Below are 19,422 nucleotides of genomic sequence, written 5' to 3'. Positions count from 1 at the left end.
TGGTCAGATGGATAATTGCACTTCTAAGCACGCAAAAATGGTATGTCATTTTTTGAGTGGAAAAAAAAAAGCTACCAAGTGGGAAAATATCTTTGAAATAATATATCTGAAAAGAAGTTAATAGTGTGCAAGCACACACACACCTTTGACAACTTCACAGCACAAAGATGAATACCCAATTATAATATGGACAAAGAGTCATCAAGCACAGGAAAAGACACTCAGCATCGTTAGCTATCAGATGCAAATCCAAACTACAAAGAGATACCATTTCAATCATACTAGAATGACTAAGATAACAACAACAACAAACAGAAAATAACAAACATTGGTGAAGACACGGAGAAATTGGAATACTTGTCAACTATTGGTGAAAATGAAAAATGGTACAACTGCTGTGGCAAACAGTGTAATGTTTCATCAAAAAACAAACAAGAGAGAGGCTTCAGGATGACGCCAAGGTAAGCGGCCCATAAGGGGAGCTCTGGTGACTCTGGTGGCCAGGAGGTCAAGTAGAAGTGTGCTGCTAAGGGGAAAGGTCCCTACGTGGGGTCCTCCTTGTCCAGGTGGGGGCCCTGCACCACATCTGCTTTGTTTCAAGCCCCAGAGATCAGTGTCCACAGATCAGGGATTTCCCTCCAGCTGTGCGCCTGGCCACCAACCAGTGCCTCCCCCCATTTACCCCCTGGAGTCGTAGAGAAGCTCAAATGCGGTCTGGGGCCTTAGAACCCTGCCATGCACTAACTTGCCTGGAGCTGCAGGCAAGTAGACATGCAGAATGGGGCCTTGCAGGCCTCCCACGAGCCACCTTGCCCAGAGCCAAAGGGAGTCATTGACTGGGTCCTGGCAGGCCTGCCCAGCAAGCACCCATCCCCTGGGGCCTCAGATAGGTGCTGTCTGGGTCTATCACAGCTCAGGAATCATCACTTACCTGTCTGCTCCCAGTCCACACAGCAAGTGGAACAGTGGAGAATACATCCCTGGCCCAGAGGGCATCCTTCTCTCAAATCTAATCTAGATCTGGAATCCAGGGGACCAGTGACCCAGTTCTGGGAACTACCTCAGCTCACCACCTTAGACTTGAATGGAGCCACTACTGGCCCACTGGCCCTCTATAGCCCTACCACTTGTACAGGGAGCCATCCACCAGTCAAATTGAGTTCCCCATAGCTGTCCCGACTGGTGTTCACAACCTCTCATTGTTGTTGACCACTGAGTCATTATGGCACCTGCCCACACAGCAGCCTGACCTACCTCCCATGGTAGGCCACAGGCAGTCCTTGAAAACACCATTGCCAGCCACACAATGAAGGAATGCAGGGCCTCTTGGTCTCCAAGAAATATGGTACCCAGCTCTTTGAAATCATCACATAAACAACAGCATACCACATCACTCCCAACAAGAAAGACCAACCACAATAGCAGAGCTAATGACACTCATAGAAGACGTGGATCTGCCACAAAAATAAATTTCAGAAGGCTGCTTGGACTAATACGACAGATGAGGGAAGCTACAGAGAATAAGAATGCAATGATAGAAGAGATGAAATCCACCATAGAGGGAATGAAGTCCACGCACCAAAGTGAAATACAGGAGCTAACGGATGAAGTAGCAGAAGCTGCACACAAGATCACAGATCTCACAAACAGACTAGAAGAGGCTGAGAACCGTATAAGTTATCTCAAAAACAATCAGGCAGACCTCAGCAAATGAGAAAGACAATCAAACAAGATAATAAAAGAGGGGGAAGAAAACCCGAGATCAATGACTGATGCTATGAAGAGGAATACCATCTAAATTATTGGCCTACCAGAACAAGACACAGCAAAGAAGCCAACAGCTTATCTAACAAGGGGATTTCTGGAAGTAAACTCCCCCACCCTAATGAATGAGAATCAGTCACTCATATAGGAAGCAGAAAGGACACCAAGTAGACTAAACCCCAGGAAGAACTCACCAAATGCTGAAAGAAAGAAAAAAAACAGCTCCCCTAGAATCCTTTACCCTGCCACAAAATTATCCATTAAGATAGAAGGAGAGATAAGGATCTTCGAGGACAAAGAAAAGCTTAAAGAATACCCTGAAAGACATCCAACACTGTGGAACATCCTTGCTGACTCACTATGGCTGGAAGGCCAACATCCATCAAGCACAAACAGGAGAACACCATGTAGCCCAACTCCAACCAAAAGCCAATGAGCTGATACCAATCGCCAAGATAACATGGCCACAGAGGGAAAATGAGGCAATAAAGAAGCCCTGTGCTCAAAGACACAGCACAGTGATAAGAAGGGTAATAGGAAAACACCCAAATCAAAAGGCACCAGATGTCAGCAATGAATCCACAGCTCGTGATATTAACTCTAAATGTCAACGGCCTTAACTCCTACACTAAAATAAAATGGCTTTCAGACTGGCTTGGAAAACATAACCCATCGATCTGTTGCCTACAGGAAACACATCTTAAGCTCGCAAACAAGAATAAACTAAGAATAAAAGGCTGGCAGAAAATATACCCGGCAACTCAAAAAAATAGGAGTCGCAACCCTAATTTCAAACAAAACTGATCTCAAGGTTCAAACCATAAAAAGAGATAAGGAGAGGCACTTTATAATGCTCAAAGGATCACTTTACCAGGAACCAATGAGCATAATAAATATATAGGTGTCAAATGAGAGACCCGCGGAATTTGTCAAACTATTCAGAAAATGAAAAAATATCTCACAGATTCAAGAATTAAAGTAGCTGACTTTAATACACCGCTTTCAGAGAAAGATAGATCATTGGGAAGGAAGCCCAGCAAAGAGACTATAGAGTTGAACACCACAACTAGGCAACTAGATCTGATAGAAATACTTAGAGTTTTCCATCCAAATGCAAAAAAAATACACATTCTTCTCACGTGAGCATGGCTCATTTTCGAAAAATAGACCACATGCTGGGACACAAGTCAAACCTGAGTAAATTCAAACACATTGAGATTATGCAGATGTCCTTCTCAGATCACCATGCCATAAAGCTTGAGATCAATAAAAGGATGACCAGAAAAACAAGGGCAAACAATTGGAGGAGGAATAATGATCTTCTGTGACATGAGTGGGTACTGACCCAGGTTAGAGGGGAGATCAGAAAGTTTCTAGAAGTTAATGATAATGAGAATACATCGTATCAAAACCTATGGGATATGGCGAAAGCAGTCATCAGGGGTAGCTTGATAGCAATAAGGGCATATATGAAAAAGGAAGAGAGACTTATGATGGATATGCTCTCACAAAACCTCCAACAACTAGAACAGAGTCAACAGGACAATACCTCCAACAGTAAAAGAAAAGAAATAGTAAAAACCAGGGCAGAGCTGACCCACTGGGAAGGCAAAAGAACGATGCAGAAAATTAATGCAGCAAAAAGCTGGTTTGATGGGACCACTCCTGCCGGCTGACGCTGAGGACAAAGGTCAGCGACAGATGGCCTGACTTCAAAGAAGTCGGACTGTAGGAATTGTTTGCCGAATCCGCTCACAAATTGTTTTGTTGTTGCCGCTATGATATTCTGGAGTATGTTTATGTTTTATCCCGGACCATGTAAAAATGAAACCATATTGCCACTATGAGCAATAATGAGACCACGATGAATAATTCAGGGGAAATCACAGTACCCATTAAGAGAAGGGATGTAAATGATAGAATGACTGAGTTAATTATCAAAGCCATACAAGGGAATGAGGATTTTGGTATATTTATGGGAAAAATGCAAAAGTTAGAATTGGAACAACCCCAACTGACTACAGTAACTCCTGAGAAGTTCCCTATGACTGCCTTTCTGGGAAAGAGTGCCAAAGATAAGAAACAACCCTTAATTCACTCAATAAAACCCCTTAATAAATTTGCGTATAGTAAAGGGGACAGTAATGAAAAAGCCCCTAAGACTACTCTCCCTCCTTTGGATTACACTGGCATTTATGACGACAATGGAGAACATATTATTGAGGTAAATGGGAAGCGTGTAAAATTTTCTACCTTATCTTTATGCAAAAGAATAAAAGGGGGTGGCCCAGTTTGGTGCGTTAGATCTATTGAAGACAAAATAAGGTGTACAAAAATGTTATTACAGAGTGGATTATGTAGATGGTGCATAATGGAAACAAGAGAACACTGGAAGCCCGATTGAAAAGGCAGGTAAAAGAAATGGAACGAAGGCTTAAAGAACGTAAAATTGATGAAGCATAGAAAGAATATTTAGCTAGCTTAGACCTGTGTAGACTGAACTTTGTATTTTAAGTTCATGCCAGTTTTCTCCTATCTACTTCCTTGAACTTGAACACTGTTTGGCACCATTACCACAGACCTATTTCAAGAACCATTCATGTCTACGGTTAATCACAATGTACGTTGGTCAAGATTGAAAATTTAAATGAACCAGTCACCCAGAAAGAACGTTCCGAGAAGATTTAAACAAAACCTCCTGGAAAACTCTGTGCTTTGCACCTTTTTTTATTAGGCTTTTTTCTTTCTGTTTTGATTGTATGATTGTCAGAAAATATTGTTTAAATAGAACCTTAAAATTGTAATAAAGTAGCAAATGATCACTGACTCCTGACTCTGCTCATCCCTCTCGCGTCGACGCCTTACCCACGGAACAGGGGACCCCTTGCCCCACCGCGGCTGGACCGCAGCACGGGTTCTTTGAAAGGATCAACAGAATCTACAGACCGCTGACAAACATAACCAAAGAAAGGAAAGAGCAAACAATAATAGCCAGGATGAGGAATGAAACAGGGAGAATCACAACAGACCCTAATGAGAATAAAATGATAATCACAAAGTACTATGAAAGTCTGTACTCTAAAGAACTCAACAATGTGGAAGACATGGACAAAAACTTGGAAAAACAATTCCTCCCTAAACTCTCCCAGATAGAGGTCAAGAACTTAAACAAACCCCTAGCAAAAGAAGAAATAGATATGGTTATCAAGAAGCTACCATGTAAAAAGCTCCCAGATCAGATGGCTTCACCAGAGAATTCTACAAAGCATTCAGGTAAGAGCTGACACCGATCCTCCATAAAGTATTTCAGAGTATAGAAAAGGATGGCAAGCTCCCTAACTCACTTTACAAAGCCAGTATAACTTTGATACCCAAATAAGGCACAGATCTCACAGGAATAGAGAACTATAGACCAATATCTCTAATGAACAAAGATGCAAAAATCTTCAATAAGATATTGGCCAATAGAGTACAAAAGTATATAAAATGCATCATCCATCAGGATCAGGTAGGATTCATCCCAGGGATGCAAGGATGGTTTAACATCTGAAAATCCATCAATATTATACACCACATCGATAAGAAAAAGTATAAGAACCACATAATAATATCTATAGATGCAGAAAAAGCATTTGACAACATCCAACACCCATTCCTAATTAAGATGCTCAGGAGGATAGGAGTGGAAGGGAAATTCCTCAAATTAATACAAGCTAGCTATGAAAAGCCAATAGCTAACATCATAGTTAATGGAGAAAAGACTAAATCAATCCCACTGAAAAAGGGGACCAGACAAGGATGTCCCTTGTCCCCACTTCTATTCAATATCATACTGGAGGTCCTAGCTAATAACATAAGACAACAGAAGGACATCAAAGGTATCCAACTGGGAGAGGAGGAGGTGAAATTATCATTATTTTCAGATGACATGATTCTGTACATTGAAAACCCCAAAAGCTCCACAACTGGAGTACTGACAACAATTGAGGAATATGGAAGAGTGGCAGGAAACAAGATCAACAGACAATTGGTTTGTTATATACATCAGACAAGACCATGGAAGAGATCAAGAAGGCAGTATCATTCACAATAGCCAAGAACAAACTGAAATATTTAGGGCTATATCTAACCAAAGAAACAAAAGACCTATACACGGAAAACTACTACAGGAACCCAAAAGCAACCTCCACAAATGGAAGAATACCCCATGCTCATGGATCGGAAGACTCAATATAGTAAAGATGTCTATCCTACCCAGGACACTTCATAAGTTTAATGCTATCCCGATTCAAATACCAACAACCTTCTTAAAAGAATTGGAAAAACTGACCACCAATTTCATATGGAGGGGGAAGAAGCCCAGAATTAGCAGAGAACTCCTCAAGAAGAAGGACAAAGTTGGAGGGCTCACTTTACCTGACATTCACGCCTACTATCATAGCCACAGTGGTCAAAACAGCATGGTACTGGCATAATGACAGATACACAGACCAACAGAAAAGAATAGAAAACCCAGAAATAAAACCATGAGCATATAGACAACTGATCTTCAACAAGGGCCCCAAAAGCATCAAGTGGGAGGGTGATGCCTTATTTAACAAGTGGTGCTGAAAACAATGGAAATCCACATGTAAAAAAATGAAACAAGATGTCTACCTCATCCCACACACAAGAACAAACTCAAGGTGGATCACGGACCTAGAATTAAAACCCCAAATCATCAGGACCATTAGTGAAGGAAGCGGACAAACCTAAGAATCTTGGCCCGGGGAATACAAATGCTAACTGTAATAGGGCAGGGTACACACACAGATGAACTTGAAAATGACAAGTGGGATTTACTAAGGATAAAACACCTGTGTGTGTCAAAAGACATTACCAAGATGGTAACAAGGCAACCCACAGACTGGGAGAGGATTTTTAGCAAAAACACAACAGACTGAGGACATATTACGAAAACCTGCAATACCCTCCTTGCCCGCAAAAATTGGAAAAACAGTTAACCCTTTGAAGAAGTGGGCAAAAGAACTGAAAAGAAGTTTAACTAGGGAGGAGACCTATATGGCCAGTAACATATGAGAAAATGCTCCCGATCATTAGCCATTAGAGAAATGCAAACCAAAACAACCATGAGATACTCTCTAACATCTATGAGGCTAGCCCAAATCGGAGAGCAACAAATGTTGGAGGGGATGTGGTGAGATAGGAACTCTCTTACATTGCTGGTGGTCCTGTAGAAATGTATAGCCATTATGGAAAGCGATCCTTAAAAAAGATGGAAATTGAGCTACCTAATGACCCTCTATCCCTCTACTGGGCATATATCCAGAAGAGGTAAGAAATAAACCATGACCAGTCTTATGTTTATAAAATCCAATGTTTATTGCAGCACAATTCACAATTGCAAAGGGTTGGAAACAATCTAAATTTCCATTGGTAGATGAGTGGATCAGTAAACTCTGGCACATACACACAATGGAGTACTATGCATCTCTAAAAAGCATTGATGAGCACATGAAACACGTCTTTTCATGGGAAGAGTTGGAGAAAATTATGCTAAGCAATGTCAGCCAATCACAAAATGAGTTCCCTGAGATAAGTGTAATCAGCACAGCAGGTATAGAAGAGAAGCCACCTATATCATAACATTTGGGTTGAGATACAGGGAATCAGGAGGAGGTTGGTCCAAACCCAAGGAGGTATATGTTGGTCCAAAAAGAGGAAAAGGAGGAAGGGGGAGGGAGAAAATAGGGAGCTGAAAGTGAAATGAGGACGGAGGGAGCAGGGCACTAATCCACCCGCGGGGGAGAGTACTGGTCTTGTCTCCACAGAATTGGGTGTGGGCACACAGACCCTACCATGATGCAGTAAACCAAGAGGACAGCATGGTCACATGGAAGGATGCATGAAAAGAGAGAGCTACAGGACTGGCCCCAGGCAGAGCCAAACTGACTCCCTCCCTGGAAGTGGGTGTGGCAGAGAGCGGAACTGAACCTACAGGTTGGGAAGAGGGGCCAACATACCACAACCATATGGAGGCAGGCTGGGAGGAAGGAAGAGAAAGAGAGAACTGGACTGGACCCCACACTGGCACACCAGGCCCAGAGGATGATGTCCCAGCAGGGAGGTATGGGACACAGAGGGGACTGGGCAACCAACAACAGCATGTGTCACGCTGTCCCCTTACTGGAGCAGACTGTGATAGAGGACATTCCGGGGTCACATGGTGGGGAGGCAGTGCAGTCTGAATTCCCAAAACAGAGTGAACCAAGAAGGGAGCATACCATATCAGTAGCTGGAGCAAGACCGAGTTACGAAGCCCCTGAGGAGCCCCCAAGGGGGTGCTCCAGGCTAGGAAGGGCAGCTGCTGGACAGTCTTGAAGGCCAGCAAACAGACCCAGGATTTTTGTATATTTCTTCTCTCTTTTTAAAATTTTTATTTTTTCTTACTTATTTACTATTTTCATTTAAAAAAATCAGTTAGGGCTATGTCATAGTCGGTATATAGGATAGACACGGGAGGCATGCCTGAGGAGAGAGCAGAGGGACCAACGGTCCCAGGGAGACCTGGGAGGTGAGGGCAGTGGGGGAAGGGGGCGGTGAGCAGGCTGCACCAAGACAGGGGAACAACTGGGGTGTTGGAGTCAATAAAAAGGAGGAGATAGGGTTCTGTGTGTGGTGGTGGGGTGGGGGGAGGAAGGAGCTGTCAGAGCAACAGCAAACTAGCTAAGAGGAGGTACCAAGAGCTAGAAATAAGGGGAAAGTGACAGTGGGGCAGGAGGAAGGACCTAGGAAACAAAGCAATGGATAGAGGAATAAACTTAGTGGTGTACATATGTATAGACATTAATCCACAAAAATAGAGGTATTAGCCCATGTACATATATTTATACAGCAATACACTGAAGTCGGGGATGAACTTAGGGCCTTTGCTCATACCCTCCCTCAATACAAGAACACTTTGTTCTAGCCATTCAGCAGTCTGAGATGTATACTCTCCTTACACAATCATGAAGACAAAATAGGTGCATAAACAAATGTAGTGAAGAAGGCAGATGGTACTTGGCTATTAAAAGATGTAATGTCTGGGCTCTTAAAGGTTTGAGATTACACAAGCCGCCATTCAGCAGTGAAGCAAAAACTCCACATGGAAGAAGCACACCGCTGGTGCAATCATGAGGAGTCATAGGGACCGGGTAATAGGCATCAGCAGACACATAACAAACAAAAACATATTGTTGAGAACTAGGGGGACTGGAACAGAGATCTAAAGCCTATCTGTAGACAGTGGAACAATTCCCCACAGAGGGCTCACAGGGAAGGGATGCGTCACCAGAATGCAGTAAAGCATCAATGAAACACACTATATTCCTCTGGTTCCTTGAGGCTTCCTCACCCCCCACTACCATGACCCCAGTGCTGCTTCTAATTCAGACTAGATGGAAACATGTATACATGTATAGAAAGGGATGGGAGCTCATGACACACAGAATCCAGGAATAGGAGTTGGAATGGTGATAGGTAGAGGGAAGAGGGAGAGAGTCAGGGAGAAAGGGAGAACCAATTGTAATGATCGACACATAACCATACACCCCTCTACAGGGGGAAGAACAAAAGAAAACATGGGGGAAGGGAGACAGCGATCAGAGTGAGAGGTGATATTAGTAACAATGTACAATCTATCAGGGGGTCTTGAGGGGGATGGTGGGGTGAGGAGCTGATACCAAGGGCTCAATAGAAAGTAAATGTCTAGAAAAGAATGAAGGCAAAATATGTACAAACATGCCTGATGCAATTGATGTATGGAATGTGATGAGTTGTATGAGCCCCCAATAAAATGATTTTTTAAAAAATAAATAAAATAAAATGTATTTACAGGAAAAACAAGCAAACAAGAAACCCCTCAAAATATGAACCAATAGTTACACGACTCTCTATATAGAAATATATCCCAAAAGCATTAAAACAGATACTAAAAATTACACTTGTATATCATTGTTTTTTGTAGCATTATTCACAATAGTGCAAACTTGGAAAGAATTTAAGTGCCCATCACCCTATAAATGTGTGAACAAAATATGCATGTTCAGACTTCTGCAGCAGCAGCAATGAAATATCACAATGCTACAGTATAGATAGAATTTGATTAGTATTATGCTGAGCAAAATAAGCCCACCACAAAAAGACCAATATTGTATGACTTCACATATATTAAAAAATAAGAAAAGAAATATGTATAGAAACTAAAGTTTATTTGTTGTTCCCAGGACAGAAAGAGAGAGGATAGGAGGGTTAATGGTAATGAAAAATTAACACATTAATTAAGGGCACTGTTACATAGTCAATTATTTTATTGTTTTATTTTATTTATAATTATTTTATTTTATTTTTAAGTTGTATAGCTATAAAAATTGAATCGAACAACAGAAACTTGGGTGAAGGGAGACAGTGAATGAGCAAAATATGAAAATAAAAATAATTTCTAAATTATCAAGGGTTCACAAAGGTGGGAGGGTGGGGAAGGGAGGGGGATAAAGGGAACTGATGCTAAGGGCTCAAGTAGAAAGAAAATGTTTTGGAAATGATGTTGGCAACACATGTACCAATGTGCTTGATACAATTGATGTATGCATTGTTATAACAGCCCTAAGAGCCCCCAATAAAATGATTTCTTAAAAAAAAAATTGAATTGGTCAAAGTTATGTGCTAGAAACATTTATAATAATCCTCTGGGCCTACAAAAGAGTAACTACTAAGCTGCTCTGTACAACCAAATGCCTCCTGAGTTCCATAGTTTGGAGAGTTCTGGTCAAAGTTCCATGGGGTATTCCAGTTCCTTGGCCTAATACCATGCTAAGCACTTTTGTTCAGCCTTCTAGTTTGTTGTATCATAGTGCCTTGGGTGTTAAAAGCTTGCAAGTAGTCATTCAAGGAACAGTTGCTCTTTATTAACCCAGAGTCACGGAAAAAGGATGAGAGACTGGAGGAGGAGGGGGATATTGCCCCCATACTAAATGCCTTCCTTGCCATGAGACCAGAAAAACCAGACAGCACTATTACTGCCACCACTTCTGAACACATGGATCAAACATTTTATAAAAGAGTCCAGATGATAAGGGGAAGTGGTAAGCAGAATAGAGTTTCAAGTTCTCATTCACCTAATTTTCTGGAGACACAGACAATGGATAAGCCCTCAAAATTATTGCCCTGAGGTTATTTTTAAACTTTAAACCAAAATGATCTTAAAACCAAACAATAAGGTTTGCCTTAGGAAAAAAAAAGTTCTTTTCAGAACCATTTATATGGGATCAAATTGACAACTCAAAAGATTAGGTAAGAGCCCTATGAAGCCACGAGTTGATGTAAATGGCTCAGGAGAGGAGAATAAGAATCATTGTGCACCTTGAAGAGCATAATGATATCATTAAAATATACACGTAGAATCTGTTTTGTTTTTCTGTATATATTTTCTACCACAACAAAAATGAAATAGTAGAATTTAAGGGCATGAAGTGTAATTTTATTAGCAGATGGCTCCCTGTTATTTTTTGGAGGGTGCTATTGAATCCATCCGAATCCTAGCAAGCCTGTACACAACTAAATGAAACAAGACATGCCTGCTCTGGTGCTGTCCTCACAGCTGTTATGTCAAGCTGCAAGTTTCCATAGGCAAAATATAGGACGGTTCAGGAAGCATCAAAATGAGATATAAGTGACACAGAAAGTCAGTTAAAAAATAATTGTTTGGTTTTCGACTCTTTCCAGAAACAGCATATGATCAAGAACGGATGACACTGAAGGAAGAAGTGCGAGCTGTAGTGAAAGCATTAGCCAAACACAAGGCTCTGGGAATGACGGACTACCCATAGAAATGCTTCAACATGCTGAGGCAACACTGGAAGCACGCACTACTCTATGCCAAGAAATCTGAAAGTCAGCCAACTGTTCGACCAACTGGAAATGATCCATATTTTGCTAATTTTAAACAAAAGTGACCCAGTAGAATATAGAAACTATCAAACAATATCATCATTTTGTTACTGAAACAATATAAAAATGTACATGCAAGTATAATTTTGAAGATAATTGAAAAATGGCTAAAGTATTGCAGAAATGGAGCTACCAGAAATTCAATCCAGATTTAGAGCAAGTTGTGGAACAAGAAATATCATTGCTGGCATATGGATCTGTTTAAAAGCAGATAATCACAGAAAGTATTGTATTTTATGAGCTATGTAATGGCATTTTACTGTGTAGGTCATAAAAGAATTATGTATGCCATTGAGAAGAATGGGAATTCCAGAACACGTAATTTTGCTCCTTTGAAACTTGTATATAGAGTAAGAGACAGTAGTTCAAACATGCAAGGGAAAATTGGGTGTTTTAAAATCAGGAAAAATGTGCTTCAGGGTTGTATTCTTTCACCATAATTATTCAAGCTGTATGTTGTGCAAATAATCCGAGACACTGAACTATATGAAATAGAATGCTATATCAAGATTGGAGGAAAACTCATTAACAACTTGTGATTTGAAAATGATTTAAACTTGCTTGCTGAAAGTAAGACAGGTTTGAAGCACTTGTTGATGAAAATCAGACTACAACCTTCAGTATTGATTGCATCTCAATGTAACAACACTACCCTTGACTCGATGCCAACTCATAGTTACCCTGTCGGACAGAGTAGATCTGTCCCTGTGAGTTTCCAAGACTGTAATTGTTTATGGGATTAGAAAGTCCTCTCTTTCTCCCTCAGAGGGGGTGGCGGTTTCATACGACTGACCTTGAGGACCACAGCCCAACTCATAACCACTATGCAGTAGTTCTCAACTTAATGTAAAGAAAACCCAAATCCTTATAACTTGACCAGGAGATAGCATCATAATAAAGGAAGAAAAGATTGGAGTTGTTAAGGATTTCATTTTATTTGTTTACACTCTCAGTGTTTATAAAAACAGCAGTCAGGAAATCAAATGGCATTTTGCATTGGCCAAATATTCTGCACAAGACCTTCTTAAAGTGTGTCGGGGTAGACCAGCCCCTAACACATCATCACGGGTCCGGTAGGTGCAATTGTACAGCGATAAGTAAAGATTAAAGTCATAGCAATCATGAGACATAGAAGAGAGATTGAAATAATAGAGTCAGACACATCTCATGGTAGTAATGCTCACCTCACCCTCACTTGGTGGTCCATGTAAGGGTTTTTGGGGTGCGAAACGGAATTAAAGATCCAATTGGTAAAGTTTTAGAAGCAGGCTTTATTGAGAAGCTTGCGGGGGGGTTCAGCAACTCAGGTATTGAGCTAGTGAAACCGCATGAAGGGGAATTCTGGCTGCGTTTTTATATCCCCTGGTGGCAGGCACAGCTGCACACAGGGGCTTTAAAGGGAAGCGCTCATTAATCTTATCTATAGGTCCAGGACGGGTGGAATAAACACATATTCAAAGAACATTCTTTCTCGGGGATGTCTGGTTCTCAGAACTGGTGATTTTCAGTGAGGGGAGGGGAGTTCGATGTGAGGGAGGCCCATGAGAGGTGAGTTCTGAGAACCAAGAAGGTACCAGATTCAAAATGGAGTCCCTTGTGCCAAGACCAGGCAGTCCATGTGGAGAGAGACCAGAGGGCAGGAGAGAGGGAGAGGGGAAGGAGGACAAGGGAAAAGGGAATAGGGGTGAGGACTGGAGAGGATAGGGAGCCGATGAAAGGCTAAGGGGGATCTTATTTGCTAACCAATGCTTGTATATCTTTGGGGGGCATGCAAGCTCTCTAGTTACAGGTAAAGACATACATCACAGGAAGGGGTTGTACTATAGGTAAAACAGCAATGAGAGGGGGACAACCTAGGGGTATACATGGAATAGGAAGGGGAGGGATTGGGGGCACACATGTGACAAGAAGAGCAGATCCTAGATTCAGGATGGCAGCCTAACTTTGGATGTTACTGAGTAGGTTTGACCTGCTCTCTGGCTCACTATAGAAACCATTATTAGTAGGGTGTAAACAGGAACCAAACAGATGGCCTAAAGCCTTTAGGGAGAAGTATCCCAATGTCCTTAACCGCAGGGAGTGGGCCCAACTTGTGGTGGGACCAGACAGTAGTCTGGCAACTGACTGCCTTCAGGGAGGTAACTTGACAATCATTTACCATTATCTGCAAGCAGTGTCCTAAATCTACCATATATTTGGGGGAGACAACTTGGGAGACATCTTTCTGTTTCCCACAAAAGTGTTAAAGAGCAAAGACATCATTCTGAGGACCAAGGTGCACCTGCTCCAAACCATGGTACTCTCATTTCACGTGAAAGCTGGACAATAAATACAGAAGATCACAGAAGAATGAATGCATTTCAATTATGGTGTTGGCGAAGAACACTGAAAGTACTATGAACTACCAGAAGGACAAATAACTGGAGGAAGGACAGGCAGAAAGTTTCAGAAGTGAGCATGGCAAGCCCTCATCCTACAAACTTTGGATATGTTATCAGGAGGTACCAATCCCTAGAGATAGCTATCATGCGTGGAGAAGTAGAGGGTCAGCGACAAGAGGATTGTGAGACGGACTGACACAGGGGCTGCAGCAATTGGCTCAAGCATAACAACGGTGGGGATATTACCTGAGCAGAGTATATGTTGTTCTGTTGAACATAGGATTGGGGTACGTTGGAACTGCTCCATGTCACCCAGCAACAACACGGACCCACAATAGGGGACTATGCAGTGTTAAGAACAATGAATCTGTGAAACACCTCATAACACACATGAGGCCAGAGGACATTACATTGTGTGGACTGGTCAATCACAGAAGGTCAAAAACTGTATGAGACTACTACTGTAAAAAGTTAAGAAAAAAATATACACAATAAATATGACTTTCATTAGTAATGATCATGGTCTGAAAAATTTATGAGTGGCCAGATAAGGTGCAGCTAGTGATCTCTCCCTTTTTGGGGGAAAGAAGAGTGATAAATGCTGAAAATACTTAGAAACAATTAGTCTGTGACCGTGGGACCAGAAATACTAGATGGTGGCTGGATACCACTGCAAACAGTTCTGAAAGGAATTGCATTAGAAAGTCCTAGATAAAGTGGGAGAAGGATGTGGAACAAAATCGTAAATGTTATCAGGCTCTGAGGTTGAGACTAGTGGAGCCCTGGACACTGACCCTGAGTCACCCTTCATTTCTGGAACTAAACTCTGCCACCTTGCACCATTTTCAGCCAAACAGCAGATAGGAACAATCACACTAGTGGGGCAAACACACCGTAGAATAGTCAAACATTTGGAATCAAAGGGCCAGCATTGACTCAAGGATAACGTTCAGAAGAGTCAAGAAAGAAGGCGCAATGAAAACAGGAAACACAAGGTGGAAGTGGGATACGTGAAGTTATATCGAGGGCATTATAGTGAATGAGATGAAATAAAAGTGTGTGAATTGCTGAATGTAGAAACTGATGGTCGACTCTGTGAATCTTCACTCAATCCACAGGAGAACGTTGTTTGTTGGTTTGTTTTTCAAGCAAGTAGCTCATGTGAGAAAGAAAAAGAAAAGAAAGGCTGTCTAAGCATTAGTACAATCAGAACTGGTCAGAGAAAGTTAAGCCACTGGCCTTTAGTTTATTACTATAGCATGTTTGTAGTTTTTGACAAAGGGAGTGAATGTTTGCAGTAATTTCCTGTTAGGGTCTACATGATAAAGACATTTCTATAGTCAGTGTGATATATTTCTGTTTACATTAAATAATAAATGTTAATTTTGTTGCATTTGAGTCCAATCTAAAAGTATATTTAAAATGAGAAATGCATTCCAAAATTCATGTAAGTTGGTGCGTTTCTCCTGGAATATATAAATACAACACGTTTTTGTCTTTTGGCCAATCCACATTCTTTTGTGGACTGGAAAAGCAAACTTTCTTTGTAGAGATTTGTGTGCCTTTGCCTGAATGGCACTGAATATTTATCTAAATAATGCAGGAGTACTAAGAGTATAGTCTCAGACTCAGAGAGCAGCATGACACCACTGTGCCGACTGCTGTACATTTGGGATTCTGTGCTTTTGTTGATACTTGCAGTGAACCGTGATATTGATTAATTTCTTCCTTGCAAGGGAATGAAATGGATTAGCATAACGACTTAATGAATGTTTAATGAAGAAGATTTACACTAATGACTAAAGACCTGGCATCACTCTTGCAGAAAAGCAAAATTTCAATAGTTTAAAAGACAGAAGTATTCAGTGGTGAATTTAATTCCCTTGGCATTGTATAAGCTTATGGAATCCTTAGTTTAAATCTTCAGGTAATCTCACTGGTCCCTTCTTTAGACTAAGGTGTAATGTGTGAATAATTAAAAAAGAAAATGCTTAAGATTCTTGAGTGTATGGATTTTAAACAGACCATTCAAGGACTGCAGGTTTATCATGACTTAATTATGTTTTATCTGTGGATTCAATCTGTATTCACTGTGGTTTTAGGCAACCAACAAGATTAAGTGCTTTGTTTTAAATAGTGTAATTGTTCTTAGAATAGTTATTTCTTTAACAATTAGACTTACATGTTGCTGATACTAAAAGCTATTTCAGAGGTTCTGTATGTGGTTGGGTGTATTTGTGCAAGGTATAAGAGTTAAGACTCTTGGCTACAAGTGACAGAAAGTCAATTTAGTTTTGTTTAGGAAGTTATTGGCTCACTAGCTGAACTCACTTACTGTAGGAATGTCATGGTGGAGAGAGGTAGAAGGGAAAAAAAATCTAGAGCTATTGCTGGTGTGTGTAAGAAGTAATAAGAGAGATTATTTTCTATTTTAAGCTCTTCTTATTTCAGGAACTAGAGATCCATTTACTCACACAACAATAAGTATTTATTAAACTTGTAAATAAAATATCCTAAGGGAGGTATAATCCTGTTCTCTTTTTAGTTTGTCACTTAAAAACAAAACAAAACAAACAAAGCTGTACATTTTAACAAAAAATAATGATGAGCCAAATAAATAAAATATCTCAAACCATTAATGTGACCTTTATTTAAATGGAAAATTATGCCTACAGACAGATTAATTGTTAAAAGACTCCATCTTGGCAGATGAATTAAATTGAGAACCCAAACAACAAAAACAAAGAAACAAGCTAGCAAGCCAAACAAACCCTGGCTTCTACACTGATATGCTAGCCAGGCCACAAACTCCAACTCATTGCTGTGGAGTTCCTTGTGACCCTCTAGAACAGAGTAGAACTGCCCTGTGGGTTTCGGAAACTTTAAATCTTTTCAGGAGCAGAGAGCCTCATCTTTCTCCCAGGAGGAGCTGGTAGATTAGAAGTGATGACCTAGTGGTTAGCAGCTTGATGCGTAACCCACCAGGTTTCCCACTGGGTCCAATTTGGGTGAGAACAATACCCTCAACCAGTCTCTTAGCTGCGTCCATTTCTGCAAGTGACAATCTGCAAAATCTGCGGTTAATTTTGGAGAGTTCATCAGATTATTCTAATTCCTTAATAAGATATTACTACAGGAACACTTTATAAGGGCTCTGTTGAGGTCACAAACCAAAAAGCCACTGCCATCAAGTCAAGCCTGATCATAGTTATCCTATATGGGTGTCTGAGGCTGGAAATCTACAGGAACAGGTAGCCTCAACTTTCCACTAGTCCCTGCTGGGTTTGAACTACCAACTTTGTGGGTAGTGGTTCAATGCTTACCCTGAACCATCAAATTTATTAATCTGCTTTACCCACCATCATCTCTCACTTCCCAACACCTGTATCTGTTTTGTGCTATATGGCTCTATCTTCCTGGTCATAATGGACTGGCAAAGATGGACACCTGACCTGAGCAACCATCTCATTATCCAACATTTGACAATAGTTTAAACTTTCAGTGTCTATTTTAGGCTTGCAAAGAAAGGGTAGTACTGACTATGATGGTAAAAGTGATGTGTCTATTTGTCTGGACCATGATTCTCAGTAGTTTGGCAGTTACATAGCCATGTGATTTGGCAATTATGTAATGATGTGGTACTTCTTCATTTTGTAATCTGATGTGATAATCTTTCATTTTCACATAATGATGATCTGGCCTTTGGAACTTAACTATGTTAAGTGAGGAGTAATTTTCTTAGAGAAAGTTTCTCTTAGAAGTAGGGTGTGTGTGGAAATCTTCCATATGCAATGTAGAAGCATAAAAAACTAGTGTGTGTAGAGAAATCAGTTAAGCGGAGCTTCAAGGACTGGTAGAAGTGAACTACCTTGGCAATCCTGAAGGCCTTGAAGTTTGAGAAACACACCTTCATCTTTATTATAAATTCCCTTTTCTTTTGCTGTAGAAGTGCTGTTGCTATTGCATTCACAATGGCCTTTGGAGGAATGGTGGAATCCATGCCTAGTACAATTAGGCCCCAGGATCTTAAAAGGACAGAGAAAAGGGTGTGCCCTAGGTAGTAGCAATCAATTATAATTATTACTATGGATAGAATTATGTCCATCCCACCACTCATCCCCAAATTTTGTAAATACAAACCGTTATATCTATCGATATAATTCCATTTGGGAATAGTCTTTGCTATGTTAATGAGATTGTATGTAGGGTATGTGTTTTTTTGTTTGTTTTGTTTTTAAATCTTTTTACTGGGGACTCATACAACTCTTATCACAATCTATACATACATCAATTGCGTAAAGCACATTTGTACATTCATTGCCCTCATCATTCTCAAAACATTTCCTCTCCACTTAAGCTCCTGCATCAGCTCCTCATTTTCCCCCTCCCTCCCTGCTACCCCTCCCTCATGAACCCTTGATAATTTATAAATTATTATTTTGTCATATCTTACACTGTCCAACGTCTCCCTTCACCCACTTTTCAGTTGTTCATCCCCCAGGGAGTAGGTCACACGTAGATCCTTGTAATCGGTTCCCTCTTTCCTATCCAATCTCCCTCTACCCTCCCAGTATCATCACCACTCATACCACTGGTCCTGAAGGGATCATCTGGCCTGGATTCCCTGTGTTTCCAGTTCCTATCTGTACCAATGTACATTCTCTGGTCTAGCCGGATTTGTAAGGTGGAATTGGGATCATGATATTTGGGGGTGGGGGGTGAGTAGGAAACATTTAGGAACTAGAGGAAAGTTGTATGTTTCATCGTTGCTATGTAAAGCCAAATTGCCCCCATGACTGGCTCTGCAATCTCGGGCAGGCTGTGGTTTCATGTTTCCTAGCAGTGCAAAGTAGGATGTACTCAGAGACTGAGGCTAGCCAACCCGGAATGGCACAGCAAGCTCAACCTCCGAGGGGAGGACAACACGGCCAGCGAGGGAACTACAGAAAGGACCAGACTGCCAACCTACCTCAAATGAGCCAATCAGTGGATTGATGGGAAGGGGGGGCTGGGAACGCCCCTTTACATATACCTGAAAATAAATACTTTGGAATTTATTTTGTGGGGGCTCTTGTCCAAGATGGTGCACGCAGTTAAGCACCTGAGGACTTGAGCCCTGGCTTAAGCTAGCATAATAAAACCTCTTCTGTAATTGCAGCCTTGTGTTTGATCTCCTTCCATTGAAAGGGTAATTATTCCAGGTCCCTAACAGTTACACTGCACCTTGATTGGCTCATCTCCTCCCTGTGACCCTTCAGTAAGGGGATGTCCAGCTGCCCACAGATGA

The 19,422-nt window shown here is 41.1% G+C and overlaps 1 pseudogene; it reads left to right on the top strand.

Moving 5' to 3' along the window:
- The window catches only part of LOC101651644, a 32,711-nt pseudogene that overhangs the window by 3,497 nt on the left and 9,792 nt on the right, over positions 1 to 19,422 (top strand).

Source organism: Echinops telfairi, unplaced genomic scaffold (assembly GCF_000313985.2).
Source record: "Echinops telfairi isolate 266 unplaced genomic scaffold, ASM31398v2 ScPeMD7_2;HRSCAF=8, whole genome shotgun sequence".
Classification (NCBI taxonomy): Eukaryota; Metazoa; Chordata; class Mammalia; order Afrosoricida; family Tenrecidae; genus Echinops; species Echinops telfairi.
This window is presented reverse-complemented; position numbering and strand designations above follow the sequence as displayed.